The 21531-nt window shown below is 32.4% G+C and overlaps 5 non-coding genes across 5 annotated transcripts; all 5 read right to left on the bottom strand.

Annotated features, from left to right (window-relative positions):
• Positions 1 to 7: 7 nt before the first annotated feature.
• Positions 8 to 186, bottom strand: LOC127012219 (5.8S ribosomal RNA). Its single transcript, XR_007765734.1, has one exon. It is a non-coding gene; the product is annotated as a 5.8S ribosomal RNA (ribosomal RNA).
• Positions 187 to 1389: 1203 nt separating this feature from the next.
• Positions 1390 to 3384, bottom strand: LOC127012211 (small subunit ribosomal RNA). The gene has a single exon (XR_007765728.1). It is a non-coding gene; the product is annotated as a small subunit ribosomal RNA (ribosomal RNA).
• Positions 3385 to 8954: 5570 nt separating this feature from the next.
• On the bottom strand, positions 8955 to 12925 carry LOC127012213 (large subunit ribosomal RNA). Its single transcript, XR_007765730.1, has one exon. It is a non-coding gene; the product is annotated as a large subunit ribosomal RNA (ribosomal RNA).
• Positions 12926 to 13327: 402 nt separating this feature from the next.
• On the bottom strand, positions 13328 to 13506 carry LOC127012218 (5.8S ribosomal RNA). The gene has a single exon (XR_007765733.1). It is a non-coding gene; the product is annotated as a 5.8S ribosomal RNA (ribosomal RNA).
• Positions 13507 to 14709: 1203 nt separating this feature from the next.
• LOC127012210 (small subunit ribosomal RNA) lies at positions 14710 to 16704 on the bottom strand. The gene has a single exon (XR_007765727.1). It is a non-coding gene; the product is annotated as a small subunit ribosomal RNA (ribosomal RNA).
• Between the last annotated feature and the right edge of the window lie 4827 nt (positions 16705 to 21531).

Raw genomic sequence — 21531 nt, 5'->3', positions numbered from 1 at the left:
AGTCTTACAACCCTCAACCATATGTAGTCCAAGCAGCACTATAAAATTAATTAAAGTACATAACAGCATGGACTGCGATATGCGTTCAAAATGTCGATGTTCATGTGTCCTGCAGTTCACACGATGACGCACAGTTTGCTGCGTTCTTCATCGACCCATGAGCCGAGTGATCCACCGCTTAGAGTTTTATAAATTGGTTTCTTAATTTTGTCAAATATGTTTTTATTGAAAGAAATTAAAAATACACCATTTTACTGGCATATATCAATTCCTTCAATAAATTTATTTTTATACCTAAAACGAATGCTGCGAAATGTCTTAGTTTTATATAACCAATATATATCAAAGTATTTCTTTTTAAATTGCATTTATTGTAAATAAATATATATATATATATATTAATACTTTTTTAGCGATATAAATTGAAATTTATATAAAACATTAACCTGTATAAAACCAGGTACAACATTGTACATTTTAGGTTGTTGCATTATCCAATGTATGCGCATAACTGAGATGAACAATACATATCGCAACGCGTGTATATTATGGTCCATATACACACAGTATTTTAATTGTGTTTATATACAATAATAATTTAATATTATTATTTTAATAATTCGATTTGCTTGTTCGAATTTTTATTTGTTTGTTTTGGCTGCTTATTATTTCTCTCATATGTATTAAATACAATATATAATTTTAATATTTGCATTATTTCGATTTGCTTGTTCGAAATTTCATTTGATCTATATTAGATCATATACATTTTGGCAATTCATATTTTATTTGTATTACTATAATGTATTTATTATAATATAAACAAATATTTTATTAACGGTAAGGATATACAATAATAATTTAATATTATTATTTTAATAATTCGATTTGCTTGTTCGAATTTTTATTTGTTTGCTTTGGCTGCTTATTATTTCTCTCATATGTATTAAATACAATATATAATTTTAATATTTGCATTATTTCGATTTGCTTGTTCGAAATTTTATTTGATCTATATTAGATCTCATATACATTTTGGCAATTCATATTTTATTTGTATTATTATAATGTATTTATTATAATATAAACAAATATTTTATTAACGGTAAGGATATACAATAATAATTTAATATTATTATTTTAATAATTCGATTTGCTTGTTCGAATTTTTATTTGTTTGCTTTGGCTGCTTATTAATTTCTCTCATATGTATTAAATACAATATATAATTTTAATATTTGCATTATTTCGATTTGCTTGTTCGAAATTTCATTTGATCTATAATAGATCTCATATACATTTTGGCAATTCATATTTTATTTGTAATACTATAATGTATTTATTATAATATAAACAAATATTTTATTAACGGTAAGGATATTAAAACATTAATGATCCTTCCGCAGGTTCACCTACGGAAACCTTGTTACGACTTTTACTTCCTCTAAATAATCAAGTTCGGTCAACTTTTGCGAAACAACCGTAACACGCAAGGCGTCACAGTGATCACGTCCGGAGACCTCACTAAATAATTCAATCGGTAGTAGCGACGGGCGGTGTGTACAAAGGGCAGGGACGTAATCAATGCGAGTTAATGACTCACACTTACTGGGAATTCCAAGTTCATGTGAACAGTTTCAGTTCACAATCCCAAGCATGAAAGTGGTTCAGCGGTTTACCCGGACCTCTCGGTCTAGGAAATACACGTTGATACTTTCATTGTAGCGCGCGTGCAGCCCAGGACATCTAAGGGCATCACAGACCTGTTATTGCTCAATCTCATTATTGCTAGACGCAATTTGTCCATTTAAGAAGCTAGTGTCCTTATAATGGGACAAACCAACAGGTACGGCTCCACTTATATAAACACATTCAAACACAATAAACATTTTACTGCCACCATGAATGAAGGCTATATAAGCTTCAACACCATAATCCTGAAGATATCTATTTAATATATTTGAGTCTCGTTCGTTATCGGAATTAACCAGACAAATCACTCCACGAACTAAGAACGGCCATGCACCACCACCCATAGATTCGAGAAAGAGCTATCAATCTGTCTTACACACTTATGTTCGGACCTGGTAAGTTTTCCCGTGTTGAGTCAAATTAAGCCGCAGGCTCCACTCCTGGTGGTGCCCTTCCGTCAATTCCTTTAAGTTTCAGCTTTGCAACCATACTTCCCCCGGAGCCCAAAAGCTTTGGTTTCCCGGGAAGCGACTGAGAGAGCCATAAAAGTAGCTACACCCAATTGCTAGCTGGCATCGTTTATGGTTAGAACTAGGGCGGTATCTGATCGCCTTCGAACCTCTAACTTTCGTTCTTGATTAATGAAAACATCTTTGGCAAATGCTTTCGCTTAAGTTAGTCTTACGACGGTCCAAGAATTTCACCTCTCGCGTCGTAATACTAATGCCCCCAAACTGCTTCTATTAATCATTACCTCTTGATCTGAAAACCAATGAAAGCAGAACAGAGGTCTTATTTCATTATCCCATGCACAGAATATTCAGGCATTTGAAGCCTGCTTTAAGCACTCTAATTTGTTCAAAGTAATTGTACCGGCCCACAATAACACTCGTTTAAGAGCACTAATGCAGGTTTTTAAATAGGAGGAACATATGAAAAAATACAAGTATCTAAGCACATGTAAGAACTCCACCGGTAATACGCTTACATACATAAAGGTATAGTACTAACCACAATTGTAAGTTGTACTACCCGTATGAAGCACAAGTTCAACTACGAACGTTTTAACCGCAACAACTTTAATATACGCTATTGGAGCTGGAATTACCGCGGCTGCTGGCACCAGACTTGCCCTCCAATTGGTCCTTGTTAAAGGATTTAAAGTGTACTCATTCCAATTACAGGGCCTCGGATATGAGTCCTGTATTGTTATTTTTCGTCACTACCTCCCCGAGCTGGGAGTGGGTAATTTACGCGCCTGCTGCCTTCCTTAGATGTGGTAGCCGTTTCTCAGGCTCCCTCTCCGGAATCGAACCCTGATTCCCCGTTACCCGTTGCAACCATGGTAGTCCTAGATACTACCATCAAAAGTTGATAGGGCAGACATTTGAAAGATCTGTCGTCGGTACAAGACCATACGATCTGCATGTTATCTAGAGTTCAACCAATATAACGATCTTGCGATCGCTTGGTTTTAGCCTAATAAAAGCACATGTTCCATAAGGTTCATGTTTTAATTGCATGTATTAGCTCTAGAATTACCACAGTTATCCAAGTAACTGTTAACGATCTAAGGAACCATAACTGATATAATGAGCCTTTTGCGGTTTCACTTTTAATTCGTGTGTACTTAGACATGCATGGCTTAATCTTTGAGACAAGCATATAACTACTGGCAGGATCAACCAGAATAATGTTTTTATTCATATTTCATTCATATTTTTTGAATAGAAATTAGCAATATATATGTTGTTATAGATTTTATTTCTATCGAATACGGCCATTTTTATATAGCATTCGTATACGTTTGTTTTCCAATTTATACTTGTTTCGCCACTAATAATAACAAGTTTTTATTGATGTCAAAAAGAATCATATTCTTTATAAACACAATATTTATTTTTCATATATTTTCTTTATATATGCACATTTCATTCTAAAATATCATTTTTGTTCGACATACATAATATATTGTATCCACACATGTACAATTTTTGTTTAACCAATATAAGATATTGAGTTAATCATTTGTATTTTGACGATAAATTTAAAATTTATCTATATATATCCATATAAGTCTCTGGTAATATATAAAATAGAACCGAGTGTATATATATAATTATTACTACTATATTTATTTCTTAAATAATATATACTTATATATTATTTATATATATACTCTTTATTATATATTATATAATTTCTTAAATAACTCTCTTAATAGCTATTTTTTATTATCAACAATATAAGTTGATATTAATATTGAAAATGTATTCATAATTACATTTTTATATTTCTTTGGTAGACTTTTATGTACTATTATTATTTAATAATACACATATAATATAAATCATGTTAGCCTACCTCCTAAAATTAACGATAAAATTCGGAAACAATTTGTTATTCTATGTACAATAGAAACTTGGCCTTTGTTTCAACGTTATTATCTTTGGGCTTAAAATATTAACCGCGGAGCCAAGTCTCGTATTCAAATAAATGAATAAAGAAACAAATTTGACGGATAATATCTTCTCTACTGACATATGTCAATAGCAGACGGCCGGCCCATTGACCATCCTATAGTAGTTTTTGGACACGCTGTCTCCCATTCGGGTATATTCAATTTACTTTGCCACTCACCCATATAGTGTTCTCTTATATAATAAGAAAACGCACTTTTATTTTCATTATATGGATATATTGCCTTCCTCATATTTGCCACACCACCTATAGTAGTTTTTGGACACGCTGTCTCCCATTCGGGTATATTCAATTCTCTTTGCCACTCACCCTTATAGTATTCTCTTATTTAATAAGAATACTAAAATACTTCTCATATTATAGATGTAATCTATTAACTTCTCAATATCCATGCGGTTTATGTATGGTATTGACAAAATCCTATGCATTTGCATAAGATTTATTTTGCCACAATTTATAGTACTAGTGCCGCCCTCACTAGGTATAAATATCTCATTTCGCTAGTAGTGTATGGGCAAATTCTACTAGCTATTCTCATAAATATGTCACTTATATGCCATATCTATACAATTCATGCACTTTTATATGTATATTTGCTATATTATACATTATTATGCCTTATAGGTATTATACCTATAAGCCACATCCATACGATTGCTTAATATAAATATATGTATAATTTTTTATACATATTTTTTTTTTATTTATGTATGGTTTTTTATTCATATCCATATACTGTATTCACTTTTATATGGATATGATTGGCGTTTTATATAGTATTGACAAAATCATAAGTTTGACCAATACGAGGAGAGGTCCGCCAACGACCACCTCCCTATAGGTGTTTTTGGACACGCTGTCTCCCATTCGACTGCTTACTATACTAGGGGCTACCCGCTCCGTATGATATTCTCTCATATAACAAGAGAATGCAAGAAATATTCGTATTTTATGAATATAATCCATTTATTTTTCAATATCCATACGTTTTACTTAGTTTTTTGTACGGTATTGACAAAATCCTATGCATTTGCATAATATTTATTTTGCCACAATTTATAGTACTAGTGCCGCCCTCACTAGGTATAAATATCTCATTTCGCTAGTAGTGTATGGGGAAATTCTACTAGCTATTCTCATAAATATGTCACTTATATGCCATATCTATACAATTCATGCACTTTTATATGTATATTTGCTATATTATACATTATTATGCCTTATAGGTATTATACCTATAAGCCACATCCATACGATTGCTTAATATAAATATATGTATAATTTTTTATACATATTTTTTTTTTATTTTTGTATGGTTTTTTATTCATATCCATATACTGTATTCAATTTTATATGGATATGATTGGCGTTTTATATAGTATTGACAAAATCATAAGTTTGACCAATACGAGGAGAGGTCCGCCAACGACCACCTCCCTATAGGTGTTTTTGGACACGCTGTCTCCCATTCGACTGCTTACTATACTAGGGGCTACCCGCTCCGTATGATATTCTCTCATATAACAAGAGAATGCAAGAAATATTCGTATTTTATGAATATAATCCATTTATTTTTCAATATCCATACGTTTTACTTAGTTTTTTGTACGGTATTGACAAAATCCTATGCATTTGCATAAGATTTATTTTGCCACAATTTATAGTACTAGTGCCGCCCTCACTAGGTATAAATATCTCATTTCGCTAGTAGTGTATGGGCAAATTCTACTAGCTATTCTCATAAATATGTCACTTATATGCCATATCTATACAATTCATGCACTTTTATATGTATATTTGCTATATTATACATTATTATGCCTTATAGGTATTATACCTATAAGCCACATCCATACGATTGCTTAATATAAATATATGTATAATTTTTTATACATATTTTTTTTTATTTATGTATGGTTTTTTATTCATATCCATATACTGTATTCACTTTTATATGGATATGATTGGCGTTTTATATAGTATTGACAAAATCATAAGTTTGACCAATACGAGGAGAGGTCCGCCAACGACCACCTCCCTATAGGTGTTTTTGGACACGCTGTCTCCCATTCGACTGCTTACTATACTAGGGGCTACCCGCTCCGTATGATATTCTCTCATATAACAAGAGAATGCAAGAAATATTCGTATTTTATGAATATAATCCATTTATTTTTCAATATCCATACGTTTTACTTAGTTTTTTGTACGGTATTGACAAAATCCTATGCATTTGCATAAGATTTATTTTGCCACAATTTATAGTACTAGTGCCGCCCTCACTAGGTATAAATATCTCATTTCGCTAGTAGTGTATGGGCAAATTCTACTAGCTATTCTCATAAATATGTCACTTATATGCCATATCTATACAATTCATGCACTTTTATATGTATATTTGCTATATTATACATTATTATGCCTTATAGGTATTATACCTATAAGCCACATCCATACGATTGCTTAATATAAATATATGTATAATTTTTTATACATATTTTTTTTTATTTATGTATGGTTTTTTATTCATATCCATATACTGTATTCACTTTTATATGGATATGATTGGCGTTTTATATAGTATTGACAAAATCATAAGTTTGACCAATACGAGGAGAGGTCCGCCAACGACCACCTCCCTATAGGTGTTTTTGGACACGCTGTCTCCCATTCGACTGCTTACTATACTAGGGGCTGCCCGCTCCGTATGATATTCTCTCGTATAACAAGAGAATGCAAGAAATATTCGTATTTTATGAATATAATCCATTTATTTTTCAATATCCATACGTTTTACTTAGTTTTTTGTACGGTATTGACAAAATCCTATGCATTTGCATAAGATTTATTTTGCCACAATTTATAGTACTAGTGCCGCCCTCACTAGGTATAAATATCTCATTTCGCTAGTAGTGTATGGGCAAATTCTACTAGCTATTCTCATAAATGCCTTCTTTATGCCATATCTATACAATTTATGCACTTTTATATGTATATTTGCTAATATTATACATTATTATGCCTTATAGGTATTATACCTATAAGCCATATACATACGATTTCATTTTTTTATTTATATATGGTTTTGTATTTATAACCATATACCGTATTTACTTTTATAAGGATATGATTGGCGTTTTATATAGTATTGACAAAATTATAAGTTTGACAAACACTTTTTTAAGTCTTTTAGTTAAAATTGTCATTTTTAATTGACTATCTAAACACTAGATATATTTGCACATGGAGCAAAGAGTATAAAAATTGGTCGCGTCACTAATAATATCGCGATACATTTTTACTACCATCAAAATACCACATACGTTTATATGTCCTCTTTATTTAATTTGGTTTCTAAACCTCAGGAATAGTTTTAATTATATGTGCGCTCTAAGTTGAATGAATTTCTTGAATCTCTTTACTTGAATTTCTAAGACTTAAAAATATTTATAAATAGATGTCCTATTGCATAATATTTTTTTATCGCTTCACTTATAAAATAACGATCCTGCCTTTCTACCTTTGAATAAACATTCATATAAACATGGAGAAAAAAACGTTCGCGTCACTAACAGTATGTGACGATAAAATTTTGCTAACATTAAAAGGAACATATTTTTATATGTCAACTCTTAGTTGAATTGGTCTATTGCTTAAGATTCTAGACCTTAGGAATATTTTTATATTATATGTTTGCCAATCTTCGCGTCACTAAAAAGATGACGATTCATATTGTTATTATTAGATGGTCGAGTTGTACTTATATTGATATGTTAATCAAATTGGTCTCTTACTTGAAAATCTAGACCTTAGGAATATTTTTATATTATATGTTTGCCAATCTTCGCGTCACTAATAAGATGACGATTCATATTATTATTAGATGGTCGAGTTGTACTTATATTGATATGTTAATCAAATTGGTCTCTTACTTGAAAATCTAGACCTTAGGAATATTTTTATATTATATGTTTGCCAATCTTCGCGTCACTAATAAGATGACGATTCATATTATTATTAGATGGTCGAGTTGTACTTATATTGATATGTTAATCAAATTGGTCTCTTACTTGAAAATCTAGACCTTAGGAATATTTTTATATTATATGTTTGCCAATCTTCGCGTCACTAATAAGATGACGATTCATATTGTTATTATTAGATGGTCGAGTTGTACTTATATTGATATGTTAATCAAATTGGTCTCTTACTTGAAAATCTAGACCTTAGGAATATTTTTATATTATATGTTTGCCAATCTTCGCGTCACTAATAAGATGACGATTCATATTGTTATTATTAGATGGTCGAGTTGTACTTATATTGATATGTTAATCAAATTGGTCTCTTACTTGAAAATCTAGACCTTAGGAATATTTTTATATTATATGTTTGCCAATCTTCGCGTCACTAATAAGATGACGATTCATATTGTTATTATTAGATGGTCGAGTTGTACTTATATTGATATGTTAATCAAATTGGTCTCTTACTTGAAAATCTAGACCTTAGGAATATTTTTATATTATATGTTTGCCAATCTTCGCGTCACTAATAAGATGACGATTCATATTGTTATTATTAGATGGTCGAGTTGTACTTATATTGATATGTTAATCAAATTGGTCTCTTACTTGAAAATCTAGACCTTAGGAATGTAATATATAAAGGATTAAAAATTCGCCACAAAGCCAAGCAAACAATCAATGCATACAAATAGATTGTTGGTTGAACTTTATATAAGAAGTTCAACACAACAAATAAATTATGCAATTTTATTATCGAATCATCAAGCAAAGGATAAGCTTCAGTGGATCGCAGTATGGCAGCTGCTCAACCACTTACAACACCTTGCCTGTTACAAAAGTCGTTTACAATTGATTCTAGGCTTTGTCATTGTATTAAATAATGCTTTTATATGTAACTAGCGCGGCATCAGGTGATCAAAGATCCTCCCAATTTACTATGTTACAAATTACATTGGCATCACATCCATTGTCGTTTAAAAAGTAAATTATAAACTTTAAATGGTTTAGAAGCCATACAATGCAAATTGCCCCTTATTTATCATTGCAGTCCAGCACGGATACGACCTTAGAGGCGTTCAGGCATAATCCAACGGACGTAGCGTCATACCACTGTTCGCTCGAACAAGTATTGTGCCATTGGTCCGTACCTGCGGTTCCTCTCGTACTACGCAGGAATGCTGTCGCAACAACGTTTTGTCATTAGTAGGGTAAAACTAACCTGTCTCACGACGGTCTAAACCCAGCTCACGTTCCCTTGCATGGGTGAACAATCCAACGCTTGGTGAATTTTGCTTCACAATGATAGGAAGAGCCGACATCGAAGGATCAAAAAGCGACGTCGCTATGAACGCTTGGCCGCCACAAGCCAGTTATCCCTATGGTAACTTTTCTGACACCTCTTGTTAAAAACTCTTTAAACCAAAAGGATCGATAGGCCGAGCTTTTGCTGTCCCTGTGTGTACTGAACACCGAGATCAAGTCAGCATTTGCCCTTTTGCTCTATGTGTGGTTTCTGTCCGCACTGAGCTGGCCTTGGGACACCTCCGTTATTATTTGAGAGATGTACCGCCCCAGTCAAACTCCCTACCTGGCAATGTCCTTGAATTGGATCATACCTGAGTAATTGGAGTTATACCAAATTTTCAAATCAAAAATACATAAATGCACCGTTTTATTAAAGAATTTGTTTGCGAATATATAACAAACTCGTGATACTTTGATCAAGAAGCTTGCATCAAAACCCAATACCATAAGATATAATAAATATATCCGTATAATGGCTAGGAAATGATACACGTTCCATTTAATCAAGTAAGTAAGGAAACAATAAGAGTAGTGGTATTTCATTGGCGATACCAAACCGAGGTCTAATATCTCCCACTTATTCTACACCTCTTATGTCTCCTTACACTGCCAGATTAGAGTCAAGCTCAAAAGGGTCTTCTTTCCCCGCTAATTATTCCAAGCCCGTTCCCTTGGCTGTGGTTTCGCTAGATAGTAGATAGGGACAGTAGGAATCTCGTTAATCCATTCATGCGCGTCACTAATTAGATGACGAGGCATTTGGCTACCTTAAGAGAGTCATAGTTACTCCCGCCGTTGACCCGCGCTTACTTGAATTTCTTCACTTTGACATTCAGAGCACTGGGCAGAAATCACATTGTGTCAACACCCGCTAGGGCCATCACAATGCTTTGTTTTAATTAGACAGTCGGATTCCCCAAGTCCGTGCCAGTTCTGAATTGATTGTTAATTGATAATCGTTATAATTAATAAGAACTAATTGGTTTAACCCAATTAGTATTCTTAAAAATTTTAGCAAGAAAGTTCCACAATTGGCTACGTAACTAAACTATCCGGGGAACAAGTAACTAACATAAATGCTAGAAACTCTATTTACCCAGAACGAGCACATAAACCATGTTATTGTTTCCCAATCAAGCCCGACTATCTCAATCTTCAGAGCCAATCCTTATCCCGAAGTTACGGATCTAATTTGCCGACTTCCCTTACCTACATTATTCTATCGACTAGAGACTCTTCACCTTGGAGACCAGCTGCGGATATTGGTACGGCCTGTTGAGAAGTTTGCGTGTCCCCACCATAAATTTTCAAGGTCCGAGGAGAAAATATCGACACAACAGTATATGTCATGCTCTTCTAGCCCATCTACCATATCTCTCTGCGAAAGACTTCCATGGTAGTACGGCTATAAAACAGAAAAGAAAACTCTTCCGATATCTCTCGACGGCTTCTTTATGGTCGTTCCTGTTGCCAGGATGAGCACGAGGCCCATATTTAATAACAAACGGATACTCAACAGGTTACGGAATTGGAACCGTATTCCCTTTCGTTCAAAATTATTCAAGTATATTAATTTAGCTAGATTTTATATAATATATATATTTGTTTGGCATTTGTATTTTACTTGAAAATTTTCGGCTTTCGCCTTGAACTTAGGACCGACTAACTCGTGATCAACCACTGTTCACACGAAACCCTTCTCCACTTCAGTCCTCCAAGGTCTCATTCGATTATTTGCTACTACCACCAAGATCTGTACCAATGGCAGCTCCATGCAGGCTTACGCCAAACACTTCTACGCATACCATTGTACCTTCCTACTCACTAAAGTTTCAAAATTTATATTACAAGTAATATAAATCATCTACTTTAGCGGTAATGTATAGGTATACAACTTAAGCGCCATCCATTTTAAGGGCTAGTTGCTTCGGCAGGTGAGTTGTTACACACTCCTTAGCGGATTTCGACTTCCATGATCACCGTCCTGCTGTTTTAAGCAACCAACGCCTTTCATGGTATCTGCATGAGTTGTTAATTTGGGCACCGTAACATTACGTTTGGTTCATCCCACAGCGCCAGTTCTGCTTACCAAAAGTGGCCCACTGGGCACATTATATCATAACCTTGAACTTCATATCAAGAAAGTTAAGGTTCTTACCCATTTAAAGTTTGAGAATAGGTTAAGATCGTTTCGACCCTAAGGCCTCTAATCATTCGCTTTACCAGATAAGATTATTTTATATAATATTAAAATGCACCAGCTATCCTGAGGGAAACTTCGGAAGGAACCAGCTACTAGATGGTTCGATTGGTCTTTCGCCCCTATACTCAATTCTGACAATCGATTTGCACGTCAGAACTGTTTCGGTCTTCCATCAGGGTTTCCCCTGACTTCAACCTGATCAAGTATAGTTCACCATCTTTCGGGTCACAGCATATATGCTCAAGGTACGTTCCAGTTAGAGGCATAAATAATATAAATATCATTATACATAACTATATAGAACGCCCCGGGATTGTGTTAATTAGCTATAAATAGTTAAAAAACTAATCCCATTATTAGTCAAGTTAATTACGCTATTAGGTTTATATCCCAATAACTTGCACATATGTTAGACTCCTTGGTCCGTGTTTCAAGACGGGTCCCGAAGGTATCCTGAATCTTTCGCATTGTTAATCCTACAAGTGCATATAATAAACACAAAAATCAATGATAATTATGCCATTATATAATTCCGAAAAATTAACGCACTGTATTCATATAAATCTATCAGCACTTTATCAAATTAATAACATTTATTCTGTGTTAAAATGCAAGCAAATTAATTTGAATAAACTATAAGTTATATTTTATGATAAATTTGGTATGCTAATAGATTACAATGTCCTTATATGGAAAAAATGCACACTATTATCATAATATTGTTTAAATATTACAATTCTAATGATGAATTTTCCATAACGGATATTCAGGTTCATCGGGCTTAACCTCTAAGCAGTTTCACGTACTGTTTAACTCTCTATTCAGAGTTCTTTTCAACTTTCCCTCACGGTACTTGTTTACTATCGGTCTCATGGTTATATTTAGTTTTAGATGGAGTTTACCACCCACTTAGTGCTGCACTATCAAGCAACACGACTCTTTGGAAACATCATCTAGTAATCATTAACGTTATACGGGCCTGGCACCCTCTATGGGTAAATGGCCTCATTTAAGAAGGACTTAAATCGTTAATTTCTCATACTAGAATATTGACGCTCCATACACTGCATCTCACATTTGCCATATAGACAAAGTGACTTAGTGCTGAACTGATTTCTTTTCGCTCGCCGCTACTAAGAAAATCCTTGTTAGTTTCTTTTCCTCCCCTAATTAATATGCTTAAATTCAGGGGGTAGTCCCATATGAGTTGAGGTTGTGTATAACTTTTATATGCAATTAATTCTTTATATATAATGATAAAACATTTTATTAAATTCGTTATATTAATAATATCTGTATATAAATGGCATTTGTTTGATTTAACGAATCAACGAAGAACAATAATATTGTCAACGGTTTTCTATTTTCTAATCATTAATAAGAGACAATTCTAGATAAATTTTTATGCTAGACATTTCTCAGTATCATTTGATTGAAAAAGAAAATATTTCTCTTCGTTTTTCACATTCAAATTATTTACTAATGTGAGATAATGTTTTTCATATATTTTTTAATATTATGAATAAAATAATTAAATTATTATTATCCAATAATATACCATATGCTTATAAAATTTCATTATAAAATTTGTATAAGCAACTTAATTAGCATAGTCTTACAACCCTCAACCATATGTAGTCCAAGCAGCACTATAAAATTAATTAAAGTACATAACAGCATGGACTGCGATATGCGTTCAAAATGTCGATGTTCATGTGTCCTGCAGTTCACACGATGACGCACAGTTTGCTGCGTTCTTCATCGACCCATGAGCCGAGTGATCCACCGCTTAGAGTTTTATAAATTGGTTTCTTAATTTTGTCAAATATGTTTTTATTGAAAGAAATTAAAAATACACCATTTTACTGGCATATATCAATTCCTTCAATAAATTTATTTTTATACCTAAAACGAATGCTGCGAAATGTCTTAGTTTTATATAACCAATATATATCAAAGTATTTCTTTTTAAATTGCATTTATTGTAAATAAATATATATATATATATATTAATACTTTTTTAGCGATATAAATTGAAATTTATATAAAACATTAACCTGTATAAAACCAGGTACAACATTGTACATTTTAGGTTGTTGCATTATCCAATGTATGCGCATAACTGAGATGAACAATACATATCGCAACGCGTGTATATTATGGTCCATATACACACAGTATTTTAATTGTGTTTATATACAATAATAATTTAATATTATTATTTTAATAATTCGATTTGCTTGTTCGAATTTTTATTTGTTTGTTTTGGCTGCTTATTATTTCTCTCATATGTATTAAATACAATATATAATTTTAATATTTGCATTATTTCGATTTGCTTGTTCGAAATTTCATTTGATCTATATTAGATCATATACATTTTGGCAATTCATATTTTATTTGTATTACTATAATGTATTTATTATAATATAAACAAATATTTTATTAACGGTAAGGATATACAATAATAATTTAATATTATTATTTTAATAATTCGATTTGCTTGTTCGAATTTTTATTTGTTTGCTTTGGCTGCTTATTATTTCTCTCATATGTATTAAATACAATATATAATTTTAATATTTGCATTATTTCGATTTGCTTGTTCGAAATTTTATTTGATCTATATTAGATCTCATATACATTTTGGCAATTCATATTTTATTTGTATTATTATAATGTATTTATTATAATATAAACAAATATTTTATTAACGGTAAGGATATACAATAATAATTTAATATTATTATTTTAATAATTCGATTTGCTTGTTCGAATTTTTATTTGTTTGCTTTGGCTGCTTATTAATTTCTCTCATATGTATTAAATACAATATATAATTTTAATATTTGCATTATTTCGATTTGCTTGTTCGAAATTTCATTTGATCTATAATAGATCTCATATACATTTTGGCAATTCATATTTTATTTGTAATACTATAATGTATTTATTATAATATAAACAAATATTTTATTAACGGTAAGGATATTAAAACATTAATGATCCTTCCGCAGGTTCACCTACGGAAACCTTGTTACGACTTTTACTTCCTCTAAATAATCAAGTTCGGTCAACTTTTGCGAAACAACCGTAACACGCAAGGCGTCACAGTGATCACGTCCGGAGACCTCACTAAATAATTCAATCGGTAGTAGCGACGGGCGGTGTGTACAAAGGGCAGGGACGTAATCAATGCGAGTTAATGACTCACACTTACTGGGAATTCCAAGTTCATGTGAACAGTTTCAGTTCACAATCCCAAGCATGAAAGTGGTTCAGCGGTTTACCCGGACCTCTCGGTCTAGGAAATACACGTTGATACTTTCATTGTAGCGCGCGTGCAGCCCAGGACATCTAAGGGCATCACAGACCTGTTATTGCTCAATCTCATTATTGCTAGACGCAATTTGTCCATTTAAGAAGCTAGTGTCCTTATAATGGGACAAACCAACAGGTACGGCTCCACTTATATAAACACATTCAAACACAATAAACATTTTACTGCCACCATGAATGAAGGCTATATAAGCTTCAACACCATAATCCTGAAGATATCTATTTAATATATTTGAGTCTCGTTCGTTATCGGAATTAACCAGACAAATCACTCCACGAACTAAGAACGGCCATGCACCACCACCCATAGATTCGAGAAAGAGCTATCAATCTGTCTTACACACTTATGTTCGGACCTGGTAAGTTTTCCCGTGTTGAGTCAAATTAAGCCGCAGGCTCCACTCCTGGTGGTGCCCTTCCGTCAATTCCTTTAAGTTTCAGCTTTGCAACCATACTTCCCCCGGAGCCCAAAAGCTTTGGTTTCCCGGGAAGCGACTGAGAGAGCCATAAAAGTAGCTACACCCAATTGCTAGCTGGCATCGTTTATGGTTAGAACTAGGGCGGTATCTGATCGCCTTCGAACCTCTAACTTTCGTTCTTGATTAATGAAAACATCTTTGGCAAATGCTTTCGCTTAAGTTAGTCTTACGACGGTCCAAGAATTTCACCTCTCGCGTCGTAATACTAATGCCCCCAAACTGCTTCTATTAATCATTACCTCTTGATCTGAAAACCAATGAAAGCAGAACAGAGGTCTTATTTCATTATCCCATGCACAGAATATTCAGGCATTTGAAGCCTGCTTTAAGCACTCTAATTTGTTCAAAGTAATTGTACCGGCCCACAATAACACTCGTTTAAGAGCACTAATGCAGGTTTTTAAATAGGAGGAACATATGAAAAAATACAAGTATCTAAGCACATGTAAGAACTCCACCGGTAATACGCTTACATACATAAAGGTATAGTACTAACCACAATTGTAAGTTGTACTACCCGTATGAAGCACAAGTTCAACTACGAACGTTTTAACCGCAACAACTTTAATATACGCTATTGGAGCTGGAATTACCGCGGCTGCTGGCACCAGACTTGCCCTCCAATTGGTCCTTGTTAAAGGATTTAAAGTGTACTCATTCCAATTACAGGGCCTCGGATATGAGTCCTGTATTGTTATTTTTCGTCACTACCTCCCCGAGCTGGGAGTGGGTAATTTACGCGCCTGCTGCCTTCCTTAGATGTGGTAGCCGTTTCTCAGGCTCCCTCTCCGGAATCGAACCCTGATTCCCCGTTACCCGTTGCAACCATGGTAGTCCTAGATACTACCATCAAAAGTTGATAGGGCAGACATTTGAAAGATCTGTCGTCGGTACAAGACCATACGATCTGCATGTTATCTAGAGTTCAACCAATATAACGATCTTGCGATCGCTTGGTTTTAGCCTAATAAAAGCACATGTTCCATAAGGTTCATGTTTTAATTGCATGTATTAGCTCTAGAATTACCACAGTTATCCAAGTAACTGTTAACGATCTAAGGAACCATAACTGATATAATGAGCCTTTTGCGGTTTCACTTTTAATTCGTGTGTACTTAGACATGCATGGCTTAATCTTTGAGACAAGCATATAACTACTGGCAGGATCAACCAGAATAATGTTTTTATTCATATTTCATTCATATTTTTTGAATAGAAATTAGCAATATATATGTTGTTATAGATTTTATTTCTATCGAATACGGCCATTTTTATATAGCATTCGTATACGTTTGTTTTCCAATTTATACTTGTTTCGCCACTAATAATAACAAGTTTTTATTGATGTCAAAAAGAATCATATTCTTTATAAACACAATATTTATTTTTCATATATTTTCTTTATATATGCACATTTCATTCTAAAATATCATTTTTGTTCGACATACATAATATATTGTATCCACACATGTACAATTTTTGTTTAACCAATATAAGATATTGAGTTAATCATTTGTATTTTGACGATAAATTTAAAATTTATCTATATATATCCATATAAGTCTCTGGTAATATATAAAATAGAACCGAGTGTATATATATAATTATTACTACTATATTTATTTCTTAAATAATATATACTTATATATTATTTATATATATACTCTTTATTATATATTATATAATTTCTTAAATAACTCTCTTAATAGCTATTTTTTATTATCAACAATATAAGTTGATATTAATATTGAAAATGTATTCATAATTACATTTTTATATTTCTTTGGTAGACTTTTATGTACTATTATTATTTAATAATACACATATAATATAAATCATGTTAGCCTACCTCCTAAAATTAACGATAAAATTCGGAAACAATTTGTTATTCTATGTACAATAGAAACTTGGCCTTTGTTTCAACGTTATTATCTTTGGGCTTAAAATATTAACCGCGGAGCCAAGTCTCGTATTCAAATAAATGAATAAAGAAACAAATTTGACGGATAATATCTTCTCTACTGACATATGTCAATAGCAGACGGCCGGCCCATTGACCATCCTATAGTAGTTTTTGGACACGCTGTCTCCCATTCGGGTATATTCAATTTACTTTGCCACTCACCCATATAGTGTTCTCTTATATAATAAGACAACGCACTTTTATATTCATTATATGGATATATTGCCTTCCTCATATTTGCCACACCACCTATAGTAGTTTTTGGACACGCTGTCTCCCATTCGGGTATATTCAATTTACTTTGCCACTCACCCATATAGTGTTCTCTTATATAATAAGAAAACGCACTTTTATTTTCATTATATGGATATATTGCCTTCCTCATATTTGCCACACCACCTATAGTAGTTTTTGGACACGCTGTCTCCCATTCGGGTATATTCAATTTACTTTGCCACTCACCCATATAGTGTTCTCTTATATAATAAGAAAACGCACTTTTATTTTCATTATATGGATATATTGCCTTCCTCATATTTGCCACACCACCTATAGTAGTTTTTGGACACGCTGTCTCCCATTCGGGTATATTCAATTCTCTTTGCCACTCACCCTTATAGTATTCTCTTATTTAATAAGAATACTAAAATACTTCTCATATTATAGATGTAATCTATTAACTTCTCAATATCCATACGGTTTATGTATGGTATTGACAAAATCCTATGCATTTGCATAAGATTTATTTTGCCACAATTTATAGTACTAGTGCCGCCCTCACTAGGTATAAATATCTCATTTCGCTAGTAGTGTATGGGCAAATTCTACTAGCTATTCTCATAAATATGTCACTTATATGCCATATCTATACAATTCATGCACTTTTATATGTATATTTGCTATATTATACATTATTATGCCTTATAGGTATTATACCTATAAGCCACATCCATACGATTGCTTAATATAAATATATGTATAATTTTTTATACATATTTTTTTTTTATTTATGTATGGTTTTTTATTCATATCCATATACTGTATTCACTTTTATATGGATATGATTGGCGTTTTATATAGTATTGACAAAATCATAAGTTTGACCAATACGAGGAGAGGTCCGCCAACGACCACCTCCCTATAGGTGTTTTTGGACACGCTGTCTCCCATTCGACTGCTTACTATACTAGGGGCTACCCGCTCCGTATGATATTCTCTCATATAACAAGAGAATGCAAGAAATATTCGTATTTTATGAATATAATCCATTTATTTTTCAATATCCATACGTTTTACTTAGTTTTTTGTACGGTATTGACAAAATCCTATGCATTTGCATAAGATTTATTTTGCCACAATTTATAGTACTAGTGCCGCCCTCACTAGGTATAAATATCTCATTTCGCTAGTAGTGTATGGGGAAATTCTACTAGCTATTCTCATAAATATGTCACTTATATGCCATATCTATACAATTCATGCACTTTTATATGTATATTTGCTATATTATACATTATTATGCCTTATAGGTATTATACCTATAAGCCACATCCATACGATTGCTTAATATAAATATATGTATAATTTTTTATACATATTTTTTTTTTATTTTTGTATGGTTTTTTATTCATATCCATATACTGTATTCAATTTTATATGGATATGATTGGCGTTTTATATAGTATTGACAAAATCATAAGTTTGACCAATACGAGGAGAGGTCCGCCAACGACCACCTCCCTATAGGTGTTTTTGGACACGCTGTCTCCCATTCGACTGCTTACTATACTAGGGGCTACCCGCTCCGTATGATATTCTCTCATATAACAAGAGAATGCAAGAAATATTCGTATTTTATGAATATAATCCATTTATTTTTCAATATCCATACGTTTTACTTAGTTTTTTGTACGGTATTGACAAAATCCTATGCATTTGCATAAGATTTATTTTGCCACAATTTATAGTACTAGTGCCGCCCTCACTAGGTATAAATATCTCATTTCGCTAGTAGTGTATGGGCAAATTCTACTAGCTATTCTCATAAATATGTCACTTATATGCCATATCTATACAATTCATGCACTTTTATATGTATATTTGCTATATTATACATTATTATGCCTTATAGGTATTATACCTATAAGCCACATCCATACGATTGCTTAATATAAATATATGTATAATTTTTTATACATATTTTTTTTTATTTATGTATGGTTTTTTATTCATATCCATATACTGTATTCACTTTTATATGGATATGATTGGCGTTTTATATAGTATTGACAAAATCATAAGTTTGACCAATACGAGGAGAGGTCCGCCAACGACCACCTCCCTATAGGTGTTTTTGGACACGCTGTCTCCCATTCGACTGCTTACTATACTAGGGGCTACCCGCTCCGTATGATATTCTCTCATATAACAAGAGAATGCAAGAAATATTCGTATTTTATGAATATAATCCATTTATTTTTCAATATCCATACGTTTTACTTAGTTTTTTGTACGGTATTGACAAAATCCTATGCATTTGCATAAGATTTATTTTGCCACAATTTATAGTACTAGTGCCGCCCTCACTAGGTATAAATATCTCATTTCGCTAGTAGTGTATGGGCAAATTCTACTAGCTATTCTCATAAATATGTCACTTATATGCCATATCTATACAATTCATGCACTTTTATATGTATATTTGCTATATTATACATTATTATGCCTTATAGGTATTATACCTATAAGCCACATCCATACGATTGCTTAATATAAATATATGTATAATTTTTTATACATATTTTTTTTTATTTATGTATGGTTTTTTATTCATATCCATATACTGTATTCACTTTTATATGGATATGATTGGCGTTTTATATAGTATTGACAAAATCATAAGTTTGACCAATACGAGGAGAGGTCCGCCAACGACCACCTCCCTATAGGTGTTTTTGGACACGCTGTCTCCCATTCGACTGCTTACTATACTAGGGGCTGCCCGCTCCGTATGATATTCTCTCGTATAACAAGAGAATGCAAGAAATATTCGTATTTTATGAATATAATCCATTTATTTTTCAATATCCATACGTTTTACTTAGTTTTTTGTACGGTATTGACAAAATCCTATGCATTTGCATAAGATTTATTTTGCCACAATTTATAGTACTAGTGCCGCCCTCACTAGGTATAAATATCTCATTTCGCTAGTAGTGTATGGGCAAATTCTACTAGCTATTCTCATAAATGCCTTCTTTATGCCATATCTATACAATTTATGCACTTTTATATGTATATTTGCTAATATTATACATTATTATGCCTTATAGGTATTATACCTATAAGCCATATACATACGATTTCATTTTTTTATTTATATATGGTTTTGTATTTATAACCATATACCGTATTTACTTTTATAAGGATATGATTGGCGTTTTATATAGTATTGACAAAATTATAAGTTTGACAAACACTTTTTTAAGTCTTTTAGTTAAAATTGTCATTTTTAATTGACTATCTAAACACTAGATATATTTGCACATGGAGCAAAGAGTATAAAAATTGGTCGCGTCACTAATAATATCGCGATACATTTTTACTACCATCAAAATACCACATACGTTTATATGTCCTCTTTATTTAATTTGGTTTCTAAACCTCAGGAATAGTTTTAATTATATGTGCGCTCTAAGTTGAATGAATTTCTTGAATCTCTTTACTTGAATTTCTAAGACTTAAAAATATTTATAAATAGATGTCCTATTGCATAATATTTTTTTATCGCTTCACTTATAAAATAACGATCCTGCCTTTCTACCTTTGAATAAACATTCATATAAACATGGAGAAAAAAACGTTCGCGTCACTAACAGTATGTGACGATAAAATTTTGCTAACATTAAAAGGAACATATTTTTATATGTCAACTCTTAGTTGAATTGGTCTATTGCTTAAGATTCTAGACCTTAGGAATATTTTTATATTATATGTTTGCCAATCTTCGCGTCACTAAAAAGATGACGATTCATATTGTTA

This window comes from Drosophila biarmipes, unplaced genomic scaffold (assembly GCF_025231255.1).
Source record: "Drosophila biarmipes strain raj3 unplaced genomic scaffold, RU_DBia_V1.1 ptg000030l, whole genome shotgun sequence".
NCBI lineage: Eukaryota > Metazoa > Arthropoda > Insecta > Diptera > Drosophilidae > Drosophila > Drosophila biarmipes.
This window is presented reverse-complemented; position numbering and strand designations above follow the sequence as displayed.